At 48.9% G+C, this 14,746-nt stretch overlaps 1 pseudogene; it reads right to left on the bottom strand.

Moving 5' to 3' along the window:
• Positions 1-14,746, bottom strand: part of LOC135892418 (interferon-inducible GTPase 5-like) — a 28,341-nt pseudogene continuing 13,595 nt past the window's right edge.

Genomic DNA, 14,746 nt, shown 5'->3' on the forward strand with positions numbered 1-14,746 from the left:
GAGCCAAGAAATGGTTTTGGCTCTTGGTTTGTTTAAGTTTGGGACAATCAAACTGCAGAAAGGAGACCGGGGCTGTGGCAGTTTATCCTGGGAAGCTGGGGAGAAGCTCTGCCTTGGGACACTGTTATTGGTTATTCTCTGCTCCCTCCAAAGCCTTTTTCAGGACTCGTTGAGCATCTTTTGCAACTTCATCCAAAAACCTAAGTAACACTTCAGAGGTGACACTGTAAGACTTCTTTGCTGCTATCCCAGTGCCAATCAGTGGTATCAGGCTGATAAAATATTTAACTCTCATCATAGGTTCCCCTGTAGCCTCTCTGAGCCGCTTCAAAGCCACTTCTCTTGTTATATCTTTGGCCAGAGGGGACTTTATTACACACTTCAGCTCATCAGCAGACATCCGAACTTGTTTAGCAAGTGATTCGAGGGAATCATCATCCAGGCCAAAGGACTTGCAATACTCTCTCATGTTCTCCACCAAGATGTCGTCATCGCACTTAACCGAGAGATATGGGAGAGGAACAGCAGCGAGAGCGCACGACTTCAGGGCTTGTTTCCAGATCTGTTCCTGCAGGGCCTTCTGTTTCTCTTCCAAGATTTTTTCAGAGGTGCTGGGCAGGGCACAGATGAGAACGTGTCTCTTGTGAGTGTTGAGGTCATTTGCGAAAGTCTGCTGCAGTAGGGGAGAATCGTACTTGTGAAAGTCCCATCTTGACATCAGGAAAACCTTTTGGGAGATGATGCCTGATTTTTGCAGGTTCCCCATGCAGTTATTTCTCATTGCCTGTAGAGTTTTCTACTCTTTGAAATCTCTCTTTTTTTGTTTGTTTGTTCATTAGCCAAGTCCACATCCACCTTGGTGCGGACAAAGTAAAACTTCTTCCCCGTCCTCTTGATTTCTTTGGCAAGTCTGGTATCAGCTTCTGTGAAGCGCACGGCTGCGATGATGATGAAGAAATCATAACGATCAAGGTTCACATCTTTGACATATGTTTCTGCTAGATACTTTGGTGTTCCAATCCCAGGTAAATCCCACACAATAACATTTGGGTGAATGGGATGGGGGTAAGAAGTTGGATCCTTTGTTGTTTCATTCACCCCAGTCTCAGCTGCACTAGTGTCATCATCATTCAGGCTCCTTACGGCATTGATGAAAGACGACTTCCCAGAGCCCATGTCCCCTGTGATGGAGATGTTGAGTTTGATATTTCTTATCAACTCATAAGACTTCTTCACCACAGAAATGGCTTTTGAGATGTTCCCAACTTTGACAGCAGTCTGGAATTCTTCATTTTCCTCCTCAGACAGACCAGAAAGTTTACTGTCCCATTTTGAAAACACATCAGCCCAGTGAGTTTTTGAATCTTCCGTCATCCTGGGAGAAGAAACATAAATTCCAGTCAGGGCTAGGGGTTTCTCCCCAGGGCTATTTACTATCAGAACTGCATGTGGAACAGGCTGGTCTGAGTGGGAGTAACAGCAGCTGGGCAGGGAGCCAGGGCAGAGGGGCCCCAATGACAGACACTGACTGAACCTGGCCTGAAACCCACAAACTCCTGTTTGCAGGGCTAGAGACTGGACTGGCGAGGGTGGCCCAGGCACTGACCCTGAAGATCCCTGGCTGTCAGCGGGACTGCCCCAGGGACTCAGACAGGAACCACAACCACCGTGGCTCACTCTGCACTGTAACAGTTTAACCCTCTGTACCTAGGGTCTCTGCAGCCTTCCCCTTACCAGTGAGCCCTAGTAAAAACGTTTCCCTCAGCCACGTGTCTGAGTGGTTACTAGGACCCACTAGGACCCACCAGGGCTTGAATCGACAAGGCCTAGCTGCAAAAGCACCTACAGTGCTGGAGTCGGAGTTGGGGTTCATGTGGCACACTACAGGTACCTAGGGGTCTGATGTACTTGGGGCAACACACTAATTACACTGGTGTCCAAGGTGGAATGCTGGTTGGCAGATTTGCCTGGCAAGGTTTAAGGGGAAGGTACCATAGGTCCGAGGGCTACTTGTTGGGTGGAAATGACCAACCCTGACAATCAAAGTGTTCCCCTGAGCTCCGAGAGCAGAAATAGGGCAGTGCGGGTGAGAGATGTGGCCACCCGGCTTCATGCCCAGAGCTGATATTGGGGTTGGCTAGGGTTGGGCTGGCTGAATCAACCTATTTGTATGAGCTGCCCAAACAAATGGCTGGGGTGAGGCTGCCAAGCTGGATTTCCTTGGCCTGCTGCTCCAAGGTGAAGCCCAGGAGGTATTTGAAGGACTGACACATGGTACCACAGGGAATATGCCTCTGTTAAGGGTGCCCTATAGCAGTCTCTGGATTGGACCATAGATCCTGAGTGGAACCAAGTGTAGCAGAGAGAGAGAGCCTGGAGTACTGGGCCTCGTGCAAGATCTAAGGCCTGAATCAGAGGCTGGGAACCACAGTCAGGCTATGTATTAAAGCAGATAAGCATCCAGTACATGAACTTACCAAAGATGATGCTAGTGTACAATGCAATAGGTATTTACATAAATATATTTCAGCTAGTACAGGTACATCCCAATCTAGTACAAAATAAGATGGTTTGGCAAAATAATGAATAGGGATGTTTTATTCAAGATATAAGGAACAAGGGGAGGTAACAAACAGATGTCAAGAAATATGTTTGTAAGGTGGAGTGTAAGGTGTGTATTCCAGGCATTTGGCTCAGCCTATAAATATCAGGTTTCCTCACCTTAACCCTGTGTGTGGAGGGGACAAAAAAAATTCCCACTACTGACTGAGACACTCCTTGCACTAGGCACTCAGGTGTCAGTGTACCTGTAACCATGGAGCCAGGGTGCTGTGCCTAGGGGACAATAAACCTGTCAGAGTGCCTTTGTCACTGGACCATGCCTGTGGTCTTTTTTTAATGAGTAACATAGTGGTCTGCTGAATGAGTAGGCTGCCTTATCTGCTGTTAATACTGATAACACTGGAGCTCCGAGGACCGAAGCACTGGGCGCGCTGGGCAGCATTACTAAGGCAACAGCATTCCAGCCTTCAGCACTTAACAGTACTAAGTAGTACTATCGAGGCCTGCAGAACCATCTATCAACTGGACAGCACATGGAAAGAACACACACAGACCAGCCAACTGACAACAACTGCCTCAGACTCAGGGTTCACCCAGTGCATTCTGCTGTCTCTGACAGTGGTCAGGACCGGAGTCTTCAGAGGAAGGTGTAAGAGTCTGACAATAGCAGATGTCGGATAACTGCCCCCTGTCGGTCTCTAATAGTGTAGACAGACTCTGACTTGGGCTCAGGGCCCTGTGTTAAAGCAGCAAGAGATGACATCTGGGTCACTGACCAGGCTGCAGCAGGTTGTTATCGTCTTGCTGCTCAGAATGTGGATGTGACAAATTGTGGAAGGTCTGAACCAAGTTATGTCTGCCATTTTGTGTGTCTGTGTCAGCGATACATCATACATTTAGTATGTCTGTAGCAACGATACATCAGACATTTTGTATGTCTGTGTGAGGTGTACACCAACCATTTTGTTTGCAGGCATCCATGGTGGATTCTATTAATCATTTTGTGGCCTGGGCTGAAATCTAGTTTAATCTTGTTTATGCACAGCCAACAGTGAGGCAGTACTGAGGCATCTCCCCTGCTGGGAGGGTAGCATAATACCCCGTAAAGCACTGTAACAGAGAGCCATCGAGATGAGGAGCAGGGTCTACTGACTTTGTAATGATCCTTCACACCTGCCCCACCCCTATGAAACAATGGGGTCATACCAAGCCGTGTGGGGCTGGGGATGGAGTTTTGCGACAGGAGCACATGGTTGCTGGTTGGTGTCTGTGGTTAAGAATTTCCTTTGGAAAGCCAGTTTTGCTACACTGCCACATGTTCCCCAAGAGGTTAAAATACAAGTTCAGCATTTCCACAGCCTCGCTGGAATTCTGACGTTGCTAACAAGCAACATGGGGAGCTCCGGATGTCCCAGCACAGGTTCTGGAGTCCAGAGCAGGTGGCCTGCAGTGCCCCACCTCCCAAGGAAGGATGCCAGACAAGAGGTCTGGCCCCAGGAGTGTGCTTTAGGAACCCCAGAGTTTGAAACGGGTAGACTTTTCCCAGATCTGGCACACCACTGACCAATGTAGCTATGCTGACATAACCACAGTGTAGGAGCTGCTAGAGCGATGGAAGACTGCTTCTGTTGATGTAGATACCATCATGTGGGGAAGTGGTGTTCCTGCAGCAATGGAAAAACCCTTTCCGTGTGCATGAATGTATCTACTTTTTCATACCAATCTAACTACAGCAACAAAGCTATGCTGATATTCAGTCTCCATAGTGCAGACAGACCCGTAGGCCATGTCTGCATTCTGGGTGGTCCAGTACTGCAGCTGTAGTGCCTTAGTATAGATGCTTCCTACATCAAAGGAAGGGGTTTTCCATTGATGTCATTAATCTACCTTTCCGAGAGACAGGAGCTATGTTTACAGAGAATTCTTCCATTGATCTAGGCACATCTACCCTAGGGATTAGGTCAACCTAACTACAGTGCTCAGTTTGTGACATTTTTCACAGCCCTATGCAATGTATCTGGGTCAATCTAATTGTTAAGTGTAGGCCAGGCCGTAGTGTTGCTGAGAATTCACACTTCTGCCTGGTGTTGTTAGTGACATAGGTGAGGAGTGTGTGTTTAATATGGTATTTCATCGAACAGTGTCCCCTTAAGCTTTTCCTGGAGGGTGATCAAAAGAAATTGCAGATGCTGGGAATTTGACCTCAGATTTGTCTTGTTCCAGCTTTATTAACAATCATCTTTATTTAACAGAAAAAAAAAGTAGTTGTTCCCTCCTCTCCCCAAATCTTAGTCTTTCTCTCTCGTCGCCTTACATGTGAGAAGGAAGGAAATACCACCTGTTCTCTACCCAGATCAAGTCCTCCCTTGTCATGGGGGTGGTGTCAGATGTTTTGCCCTTCTGTCTGTCACAGGGTGACTGGCCCTTATAACTGAAGTAGGTCCAATCCCCTCCCTCCCCTGAGCCAGAACTGGAGCTCCCAGCTGGGCCAATTAAGGAGCCGAGGCTGCATCTGGGGCTATCGAGGTCCGAGAGGGTACGTCTACACTGCATTGTAAACTGGGTCTGTGAGACCCGAGTTCGTGGACTTGGTGTTTCCAAGCCTGCACCTGAGTGTCCACACTGGAGTGGGTATGTCTACTCAAGCTCAAAATGACACTTTTCCTCTCAACTGTAGACGTACCCACAGCCAGAGCTGCTTAGTGCCACCTAGTTATGGGTACTGTGACAGACCCAGACCAGTGGGGTACAGGAGTCTGGTAGAGGGCAAATATACTGGTCACTGGATGAGTAGTTTTCTGTTCCCTGAGTGACCAGAACAGGGGCTGCACTAGAGTAATCAGGAACCTGCTAGAACCAGTTAAGGCAGGCAGGCTAATTAAGACACCTGGAGTCAATTAAGAAGAAGCTGCTAGAATCAATTAAGGCAGGCTAATCAGGGCACCTGGGCTTTAAAAAGGAGTTCACTTCAGTTTGTGGTGCGAGTGTGAGGAGCTGGGAGCAAGAGGCACAAGGAGCGCAGAGTGAGAGGGTGTGCTGCTGGAGGACTGAGGAGCACAAGCGTTATCAGACACCAGGAGGAAGGTCCTGTGGTGAGAATAAGGAAGGTGTTTGGAGGAGGCCATGGGGAAGTAGCCCAGGGAGTTGTAGCTGTCATGCAGCTGTTACAGGAGGCACTATAGACAGCTGCAGTCCACAGGGCCCTGGGCTGGAACCCAGAGTAGAGGGTGGGCCCGGGTTCCCCCCAAACCTCCCAATTGACCTGGACTGTGGGTTCTTCCAGAGGGGAAGGTCTCTGGGCTGTTCCCCAACCCACATGGTGAATCGCTGAGGCAAGAAAATCCACCAATAAGCACAGGACCCACCAAGATAAAGGAGGAACTTTGTCACAGTACCTAACATTTTACATTATAAAGCCCTGTTTTCAGTTGCTTATAACTTTGCCAAACTTTAACCATTCAGGCTGAAGTTTCCCAGGACAGGCATCTGCCTCAGGCTGAATTTTTTTGGAAAGTTTCAGCGCAGCATGGTTCAGGCCATTTCAGAGAGGGAGGCTGTGACAGGTTGGATCACAGAAACCCCCTTGGGAGCTGCCACCCAATGTACCAAGACTACTTCTGCTCCTGTTTTCCCTGCCAGCGCAGGACTCCAGCACCCTGTCTTGCTGAGCCAGACACTCCAGTCTGCTCTAAGCACAGACCCAGGGTCTGAATCACTTGTCCCAAGGCTGCAAGTTTACCTGAAAACAGCTCACAGTAGTGTGCTTGTCTTTAGCACTCAGATGCCCAACTCCCAATGGGGTCTAAACCCAAATAAATCCGTTTTACCCTGCATAAAGCTTATGCAGGGCAAACTCATAAATTGTTCGCCCTCTATAACACTGATAGAGAGATATGCACAGTTGTTTGCTCCCCCAGGTATTAATACATACTCTGAGTAAATTATTAAATAAAAAGTGATTTTATTAAATACAGACAGTAGGATTTAAGTGGTTCAAAGTAGTAACAGACAGAACAAAGTAAGTCACCTAGCAAAATAAAATAAAATGTGCAAATCTATGTCTAATCAAACTAAATATAGATAATTTCCTCACCAGTTCTAGAGCACTCCCTTTTACAGGCTAATCTCCTTTTAGCCTGGGTCCAGCAATCTAGGGTGACCAGATGTCCCGATTTTATAGGGACAGTCCCGATTTTTGGGTCTTTTTCTTCTATAGGCTCCTATTACCCCCCAACCCCTGTCCCGATTTTTCACACTTGCTGTCTGGTCACCCTACAGCAATCACTCACACCCCCTGTAGTTACTGCCCTTTGTCTCAGTCTCCTTCAAGTATCCTGGGGGTGTGTGGAGAGGTTCCTTCTTTAGCCAGCTGAAGACCAAATGGAGGGGTCTCCCACGGGTTTAAATAGACTCTTGTGGGTGGGGACCCCCCTCCTCCCTCCTATGCAAAGTCCAGCTCCAAGATGGAGTTTTGGAGTCACCTGGGCAAGTCACATGCCCCTGCATGACTCAGTCTTTACAGGCTGACGCCATTGTCCACATGGTATCTTGCATGTCTCCAGGAAGACTTCTTATGTGGATTGGAGCATTCCAAGATGCATTGTTCTCCAAGTGTTTCCTGATCAGGTACTTAACCTGGTGAATTCCTTCCTAAAGAAGCTGACCAAATGCCTCCCAAAGCTTACTTAGAAACCAAGCAAGCATACAGCCCATATTCTTAACCTCAAGTAGAAAATGATATATATATGTACAAATAGGATGAATAGATATAGTAGACCATAACCTTTACGGAGATATGTTACCTGGCACAGGCAGCACAAAACATATTCCAGTTATGTCATACATACATTTATAAGCACCCCCTCCCCATAAAGCCTTATGGGGAACACTGTCACAGAGGCTAAAGGAGGGAAAAACACATTGTTTTTCCATATGAAGAATTCTTGAAATGTTTTAACTGAGAAGCTCTAGTGCCCCCAAGCTTTGGAGCAGGGACATCAACACCTGGGCGTTGGCAGGTGGACATGCCAAGGAGATGCCCTGGCCACCTCTGTGAAAATCCACCCCAGTCTGGCCAACTTAAAATTCTTTTCACTGCAACCCAGCCCCCCGCCCGCCAAATAAAATTCCTGATTGCAGATGTGCAGCCTAAGAATTTGGCAACTAAATTCTCTGAAGACTGTCTGTATTGAATATGCTCCAACCCAGGGCTGAGCAGGACTTCTCCTGCAATTGCTTCTCACAGCTGGGACTGGGACAGAGGGGTGGGAGAGTCGGGACTGAGAGATGCTGGAGAGGACAAGAGCAGAAAGGTCTGTGACAGCCACAACTTGGAGTGGGACTTAAGGTTCTTGAGCAACAAGAATGATTAAAGGTCTTGAGAACATGACCTATGAAGGAAGGCTGAAAGAATTGGGTTTGTTTAGTTTGGAAAAGAGAAGACTGAGAGGGGACATGATAGCAGTTTTCAGGTATCTAAAAGTGTGTCATAAGGAGGAGGGAGAAAACTTGTTCACCTTAGCCTCTAAGGATAGAACAAGAAGCAATGGGCTTAAACTGCAGCAAGGGAGGTCTAGGTTGGACATTAGGAAAAAGTTCCTAACTGTCAGGGTGGTTAAACACTGGAATAAATTGCCTAGGGAGGTTGTGGAATCTCTATCTCTGGAGATATTTAAGAGTAGGTTAGATAAATGTCTATCAGGGATGGTCTAGACAGTATTTGGTCCTGCCATGTGGGCAGGGGACTGGACTCGATGACCTCTCGAGGTCCCTTCCAGTCCTAGAATCTATGAATCTATGTCTCAACATTCCTCTGCTGGCAGCGAGTATCCATGAAATTCACTGTCAAAGTGCGTCTCTCATGCCCCTCAGCCTCCCCGTGCAGATACATTATGATGATACGGCCTTAAATTACAAGGCCACTTTTTTTCCCCAGGCAGAGCCTTAGGATTTCCCTAGCGGTGCACCAAAATACCCAGAAGGAGCCCTGGCAAGTTGCAGGAGCAGAGTCACTGACGTGCACGACAGCCATTGTAAAGCAACATGGGTGGTGCTCAGGTTCCATGGCCACAGAATGTCACCATGAGCCCCCAGTTAGTCTGATGGAGCAGCAGCGGTGTTAGGCACCTGCAACCCAGGATCCCCCATTGTATGTGCATGGTCACTGGTAGGGGCCTTGGAATGGGGTTCGGAAGGGGGCCCCATGGACAAACACCACCACAACTACCTGCAAAGGTAACCTATGCCTGCTTGGTGTGGCACTCTGTCTCCTTCTAGTGGCAGCTAGACCAGCTAGAGATTGATGAGTCTGCTAGCCCTGGCTAAGAAAAATGTGTTTTTTAGCTCCTGCAATAGAGGCTCATGCACTGAGCTCCCAAGGGAACAGGTTTGATCTCGACGACCAGGATCGGTCAGCATTACCCAAACACCCGGGCTTGCAGCAGAGCCCAGTCGTGCTGCACAGGCGAAATGCTCTGGCTTGTCCCCTTGGCTCTACACAGTAGATTCAACTTGGACCCTGAATAAATTTTAAAAATATTGGCTCCCCAAAGGGACAGTGAGTGTCAGCAGTTCTGAATAGGCCAGATCAGTTTGGAGCAGATCAGAGCCATGCTCTGGACCTCAAGAGTGTACACACGGACACACACACACAAAGAACCCTAAGATTGTCACGTCATATGATTTGTATTTAGGGGCTATATCTCAGAATCCCCGTGTTCCAAGTACCCTCACTTTTGACTGCTCACCGTATCCCAAGCCCTGATGTTGCCCAGCACGTTCAAGACAATCCAGGTTAGCATGTGGGTTTTAGAGCACTTAGACAAATTAGAAGTCTAGCTTTGCCCTTAGCTGTAGCGGGGGAACTGGCTTTCTCTGATATGGCTCATTGCCCCTGCCCAGGATTTAGAAACGTTGCCTGTAATGTGTAGGTAGAGCCCCTTCTCTGCCTCCCACTGCACTTTGATCACAGAGCAGGGAAAGCAGCTTTCACCTCACTGAAAAAACAGTGACCAGGTCCATCCCTCCTAACTCCATGCCCCAGGCTTTCCTAACAGCTCAGGGGCTGGTGAGATGCTATTAGTGACCAGCGTTTATATTGCAGAAAGGCACCAAAGCACCAGGTTCTATTGTGCTGGGTGCTGCAGGGTGTTCCAGCTGAGGAGGTTAAGTTATGTGTTATTCATATTACTCCCCTTTCCCTTAACCTCTGTAATAAGCTTCACGTGGGGCTCCCATATCTAGGAGATCCCACTTAATTCACCCATTGCCAGGCTCCCAGAAGCTGGCACTGCACTTATAACAATCCCACACTAACTACCTTCATCGCAGACTCTCCAGCCTCATCTCAGTTGCGCTAAGGCCCCTTTACCCTGCTCTGGCACAAGTAAATCCCAGGACGTCTGTGCTTCCAGAGCAAGGTGAAGGGATCTGAGTGTAACAGAACGGTAGGAACCCTAAGGAAAGAGAGGGAGAATATGGCAGAAAATATTGTAATGCCTCTGTATAAATCCTCCTTGAATGCTGTCAACCGTTCTGGTGGCCCCAGGTTAGAAAGATCTATTAGAATTGGAAAAGGTAAAAAGAAGGGCAACCAAAATGATTAGAAGAATGGACCAGCTCCCATATGAGGAGATATTTAAGACTGGGACTGTTCAGTGTAGAAAAGAGATGACCAAGGGCATGGGGGGATATGACAGAGTCTATATCATCATGACTGGTGTGACACAGGGCCAGAAAGGGTTACACAGCTAGCAGGATAATTGACCCAGATTCAACCTTTAGAGACATATTAATAGAGAATGGTTGTGTGCTTGTGTGTTTACATATATATTGTTGGAGGTTAACAATGTAACCAAACAGTTCCTATCTATTGCTGTATTCTGATCATTCAGTGATCAAAAGGAGATATTAACATTCACATGAACTGTGAATGCCGTGATATTGCTGTCTTGATTTCTCTTTGAAGTATATAGCAAATCACCTGCAAATGCTGGGAGATAGGCAATTGCCTTATGTTAATCCATGCAGCCAATTACAAGGGGATGTTTAGGAAATAGGAGGTTACTTCAAAGATACTATTGTTCACCCAAGATCTGCATGATGTCAAGAGGCTGCCTGGAAACTGTATAAAGGGCTCTTGGGATCTGATCCTTGTGTCTCAGATCTGCTTAAGCTTCATCAGGGGAAAGTTTGAGTCACACGACTGATGTCTCCAGTCTCATCTGGATCTCCCTGATACTGGACACTGGACTGAACCTATGGGTTAATTCTGAAAGAACTCCGTGCAACTCTAACACCCACCATCTCTACAATGAAACTGACCTAAGAATTTTATTCAAGTCTGTATGTAGAATGATCTTTTAACCAACTCTCTCTCTCTCTCTTTTCTTTTTAAATAAATCATAGTTCAGTTAATAAGAATTGGCTGTCAGTGTGCATTTGGGTAAGTGCATTTGGGTAAATGGTCAAATATTCTTTCACCCGGAGAACAATGTTTATGATCCTCTGGGATCCAGGGAGGGGGTGGGACACAGAGCTAGATGGGCCCATATGGCTGATCCAATGACGGCAGTTCTGTATCCTCTCCCCTGTACAAGTCTGGGCCAGGCTGACACAGGCAGGGGGAGGCGGCTGGCAGGGAGTCAAGAGCTGCCATGGGGAGGTGGGAACATTGACAGGGAAGGAGTCAGGGCGTTCGTCCGGCTGCTCTGCGGTCTGTCAGTCTGTCCAGCCCAGAGCGGGAGGAGGATGGGCCTTGTGCTCCCTTGTAGCCAGAGACTGGCCCTTCTGACTATCACTGGGAGCCAGGATACCTGGGTTCTCTCCCCAGCTCTGGGAGGGGAGTGGGGTCCAGTGAGTAAGACCTGGGTGTCCCTTGTGCATTAACTCTATTTGTACAGGAGTTAGGGCTTGTCACATCCCTGCTCCCACCCGGGTTTTAAATCCCACCATTATGAAGGCTCGATATATCTGGCGGTCCAGAGGCGACAAAGAAAGATCCGCTTCAGCCTATCCTGGCATCTGGCCTCTAAGTGGCAGGAATTTGGTGCCATCAGACAGGACGGTGAAACTGACCAAACCCAGCGCCCTGTCCTTGGACCATCGTGTGTCTCGGGTGGTTTTTCCTCCCCTGGGTCCCTTCTGTCCCGTGCCCAGCTGTTTCCGATCCCTCATCCCCTGCCTGCCCCCCTGAAAAAAGCAACCTGCCCCTTAATCACACACAGGACTCCTGCCTCCAAGTCCCCACCCATGGCCTGCTGTAACCCTTGACCCCACTCCCCTCCCACAGCTTTGGATAGAACCCAGGAGTCCTGGATCCCAGCCTCTCCCCTGTCCGCCTCCCCCCACTCTAACCCACTATGCCCCACTCCCCTCTCAGAGCTGGGGAGAGAACCCAGGAGTCCTGGTTCCCAGCCTCTCCCCGTCCACCTCCCCCCACTCTAACCCACTATGCCCCACTCCCCTCTCAGAGTAGGGGAGAGAACCCAGGAGTCCTGGTTCCCAGCCTCTCCCCCGTCCGCCTCCCCCCACTCTAACCCACTATGCCCCACTCCCCTCTCAGAGCTCTATTTCCAAACAAGTCATCTTTTACTATAGTGATAACTTCTGATAATGAGCACATAACTCCTTTGAGTGACCCCCCTATAATGAACTAAACTCCCCTACAGAGAATTCCCCCTTATAGTGAACAATTCACCCTTACTGAGAAGGTGTCTTTTTTTTTTTTAATGAAGAGACCAGAACCTTTCTCCAATACAACTCTATTGTCTCTATTATCCTGGCTGTATCCCCCATTCAGATACAATTCCCAGCTCCAAGGATCTGCAAGCACCAGAATTTTATTTCGTACAGCCTCAGCTTTCAATAAAACTCTGTTAACTAATTAGGGTATGTCTACACTACGAAATTAGGTCAAATTTATAGAAGCCGGTTTTATAGAAATCGGTTGTATACAGCCGATTGTGTGTGTCCCCACATAAAATGCTCTAAGTGCTCTAGTCGGCGGACCGCGTCCACAGTACCGAGGCTAGCTTCGACTTCCAGAGCATTGCACTATGGGTAGCTATCCCACAGTTCCCGCAGTCTCCGCCGCCCATTGGAATTCTGAGTTGAGATCCCAATGCCTGAATGATGCAAAACAGTGTCGCGGGGGGTTCTGGGTACATGTCGTCAGGCCCCTCCCCCTCCATCAGAGCAACGGCAGACAATAGATTCGCGCCTTTTTACCTGGGTTACCTGTGCAGACAACATACCACGGCAAGCATGGAGCCCGCTCAGCTCAGCTCACCGTCACCATATGTCATCTGGGTGCCGGCAGACGTGGGACTGCATTGCTACACAGCAGCAGCAGCTAACTGCCTTTTGGCGGTAGACGGTGCAGCATGACTGATAGCCTTCATCGGCGATCTGGGTGCTGGCAGCCGTAGGGCTGCATTGCACCAGCCCCTTGCCTTTTGGCAGTAGATGGTATATTACGACTGGTATCCATCGTCGTCATATTGCAGTTCGATCAGAGGCACCTGGGCAGATGTGCTCAGTCCTATTGAACTGTCTTGATGATGATGGCTATCAGTCGTAGTATGCTATTTTCTGCCAAGCGCCCAGTATTTTCTGCTAAGCACCCAGAAGAGGCCGAGGGCGATCTGGGTGCTGGCAGACGTGGGGCTGGCAGACGTGGGGCTGCATTGCTACACAGCAGCAGCCCCTTGCCTTTTGGTAGAAGATGGTATATTACGACTGGTATCCATTGTCATCGTACTGCAGTGGCTATCAGTCATGCTGCACCGTCGGCTGCCAGCTTAAGAAGTAAAAAATAGATTTGTTCTGTATTCATTAGCTTCCCCATCCCTCGGTGAAATCAATGGCCTGATAAACCCAGGGTTTTGAGTTCAATCTTTGGGGGGGGGCATTCTGTGTGACAGTTGTTCGTGTTTCTCCCTGATGCACAGCCACCTTTGTTGATTTTAATTCCCTGTACCTGTACGCCATGTTGTCACTCGCCCCTCCCTCCCTCCCTCCTTCCCCTGGTCCGTCAGATACTAGTTTCGCGCCTTTTTTCAGACCAGGCGCCATAGCTAGCACTGGGATCAAGGAGCCCGCTCAGATCACCGCGGCAATTATGAGCACTATGAACACCACGCGCATTGTCCTGGAGTATATGCAGAGCCAGGACATGCCAAAGCAAAACCAGGACCAGCCGAGGAGGCGATTGCAGCGCGGCGACGAGAGTGATGAGGAAATTGACATGGACATAGACCTCTCAGAAGGCACAGGCCCCAGCAATGTGGAAATCATGGTGTTACTGGGGCAGGTTCATGCCGTGGAATGCCGATTCTGGGCCCGGGAAACAAGCACAGACTGGTGGGACCGCATCGTGCTGCAGGTGTGGGACGATTCCCAGTGGCTGCGAAACTTTCGCATGCGTAAGGGCACTTTCATGGAACTTTGTGACTTGCTTTCCCCTGCCCTGAAGCGCCAGAATACCAGGATGAGAGCAGCCCTCACAGTTGAGAAGCGAGTGGCTATAGCCCTGTGGAAGCTTGCAACGCCAGACAGCTACCGGTCTGTCGGGAATCAATTTGGAGTGGGCAAATCTACTGTGGGGGCTGCTGTGATCCAAGTTGCCAGGGCAATGAAGGACCTGGTGATATCAAGGGTAGTGACTCTGGGAAACGTGCAGGCCATAGTGGATGGCTTTGCTGCAATGGGATTCCCAAACAGTGGTGGGGCCATAGACGGAACCCATATCCCTATCTTGGCACCGGAGCACCAAGCCACCGAGTACATAAACCGCAAGGGGTACTTTTCAATGCTGCTGCAAGCCCTGGTGGATCACAAGGGACGTTTCACCAACATCAACGTGGAATGGCCGGGAAAGGTACATGATGCTCGCGTCTTCAGGCACTCTGCTCTGTTTCGAAAGCTGGAGGAAGGGACTTTCTTCCCAGACCAGAAAGTAACCATTGGGGATGTTGAAATGCCTATCGTGATCCTTGGGGACCCAGCCTACCCCTTAATGCCATGGCTCATGAAGCCGTACACAGGCAGCCTGGACAGGAGTCAGGACCTGTTCAACTACAGGCTGAGCAAGTGCCGAATGGTGGTGGAATGTGCATTTGGATGTTTAAAAGCGCGCTGACGCAGCTTACTGACTCGCTCAGACCTCAGCGAAAAGAATATCCCC

Source organism: Emys orbicularis, chromosome 20 (assembly GCF_028017835.1).
Source record: "Emys orbicularis isolate rEmyOrb1 chromosome 20, rEmyOrb1.hap1, whole genome shotgun sequence".
NCBI classification, from domain to species: Eukaryota; Metazoa; Chordata; order Testudines; family Emydidae; genus Emys; species Emys orbicularis.